This window comes from Mizuhopecten yessoensis, unplaced genomic scaffold (genome assembly GCF_002113885.1).
Source record: "Mizuhopecten yessoensis strain PY_sf001 unplaced genomic scaffold, ASM211388v2 scaffold3491, whole genome shotgun sequence".
NCBI lineage: Eukaryota > Metazoa > Mollusca > Bivalvia > Pectinida > Pectinidae > Mizuhopecten > Mizuhopecten yessoensis.
The window spans coordinates 71,268-73,805 of NW_018405071.1; positions in this window are offsets into that span (position 1 = coordinate 71,268).

Sequence of the window (2,538 nt, forward strand, 5' to 3'; positions counted from 1 at the left end):
ATTCATAAGAACCTATTAAAAGATTTAAACATATGACACCTGTGACCTTGAATGTCGAACAAGGACATTATAATATTAGGTTGAACAGAGTTTATAGTCTTCCAACCCAGCATGCTTCTGGAAAAATATTACCCTGGACCTTTTGGTTATACAGAACAAATCATTTAAAGATTTAAACATATATTGACCACTGTGACCTTGAATATGGGCGAAGGTCATTCACTTGGTAGTCCTTCATCCCAGCATGTTAATGGCCAAATATCATCACTCTTGGCCTTTTGCTTATTAAGAAGAAGTCATTAAATGGTTTTAAACATATTTGACCCATGTGACCTTAAAATATAGATGTCAAGGTCATTCATTTGAACTTACTTTATAGCCCTTCATCCCAGCATGCTACTAGCTAAATATCATCACCCTAGGCCTATTGGTTATTCAGAAGAAGTTGTTTAAATGTTTAAAACATATTTGCCCTCTGTGACCTTGAATATAAGTCAAGCTCATTTATTTGAACAAACTTCGTAGCCCTTCATTCCAGCATATTATTGCCTAAATATCATCACCCTAGGTCTCTCGGTTATTCAGAAAAAGTTATTTAAAGGTTTTAAATATATTTGACCCCTGTGACCTTGAACGTGGGTCAAGGTCATTTATTTGAAAAACTGGGTAGCCCTTCATCCCAGCATGTTACTGGCCAAATATCATCACCCTAGGCCTCTCGGTTATTCAGAAGAAGTTTTTTAAAAGATTTTAACATATTTGACCCCTGTGACCTTGAATATAAGGCAAGGTCAATTATTTGAACAAACTTGGAAGCCCTTCACCCAAGCATGTTACTGGCCAAATATCACCATCCTAGGCCTCTTGGTTATTCAGAAGATGTTGTTTAAAGATTTTAACATATTTGACCCCTGTGACCTTGAAATTTGATGAAGGTAATTTATTTGAATAAACTTGGTAGCCCTTCATCCAAGCATGCTTCTGGCCAAATATCATCACCCTAGGCCTTTTGGTTACCGAGAAGAAGTTGTTTAAAGTAAAAAGTTGGACGCTGGACGGACGCCGCACTATGCCATAAGCTCACTTGGCCATTCGAGCTAAAAAGGCTTAAGGTTATGACATTTGGTCAGTATCATGCTAGAATAAAGGGTTATCAACTGTTTTCATAGAAATGACCTTGACTGATATTCAATGTCACAAGGACCAAAGGACTTACTGGCAATTTTTGGCCTCATAAAAAGAAAAAAATTCAACTTGAATATATTTACAAATTTCTGTTATAAACGTCATATTGCAATTGATTAATTAGGGTTATCTTTCTTGGTGATTTTTTTTCCTGTACACATGCGTAGATGCCCTACCATAGCAACAAAAGTGTGTTGCTATGCAGAAATAGTCAAAATATGGTGCTTTTGGACAGTTAGCATGCAGAAATGAAAGCCTCTGCATGCGACAAACATATATTCCTTTCTACGAATGGACATTAGTATGGCAATTATTCAGCATGTCAGCGAGTCATCCAGAAATGACCCGTAACGCCCCTAGTCCTTTGTTAAAACCTTAAAAGACTTCTTCAAAACCAAGAATCCTTGGGTCATGATATTAAGTAATGATTGGATATAAAGTTATCAAGATTGTTTATATAATATATAAGTAGCCTTGGTAAAATTTCAAGGTCACAGGGTCAAATGTATTAATTCATTTAACTGACTTAGCTCCTTCTGCTTCGTCACTTTCGATGAATCTTTGTCAGCGCTTCACTGGCTGAAGTGTTTCTTTTTAACATTGTTGTAAGTTGTAAACTTTACATAAGTTATCTTCTTATAGTTCACATTAAGGGTCTAAGGTCAAGGAAGCTGTTGATTTAAATAGAAAATCTTATTTAATCATCATTCTACAGGCTTTTTTATATTCTGTATTTGATCCAGTGTTTCGCAATTATTCCAATACAGTACAAAAATACCTTCAACTATTGCCTTTTAGGATGTAAGGTCAAAGTCACTATTACCTGGTACTAAAAATAAAAAAAGCTTTTTCATGGCTATACTGGCCAAAACCAAATAAAATAGTTTTCTGTTTTACGGTAGATATTATATAGAGTATGTGTACCTGTAAACAAGAGGCCCAGAGGGCCTGTGTCACTTATGGGAATATGCCAGACCCCCAGGCCAATCCTTGTAGCATATCTGTATTAGATTTTTCATGCCCAGCAATTTTATGTATGGTTATGGGGTGGGGATCTCAACTGTTTCCAAGCTATGACTAAGAAACTAGGTCCCTAGGGTTATGGCAAGCCCCCAGGATCAATTCTAATATCATGACTGCATATGTCTCATTTTGCCCAGCATTTATATTTATAGTTTTGGGGTGGGGATCTCAACCGTTTCAAAGTTATGATCCAATGGTTACGTCTGCAAGGGTGGGGCAGACCCTGGGGTCTGTTCTAATATCATGACTACATTCGTCTCTTTATACCAAGCATTTATATATATAGTTTTGGGATGGGGAACTCAACCGTTTCAAAGTTATGACCCAGGG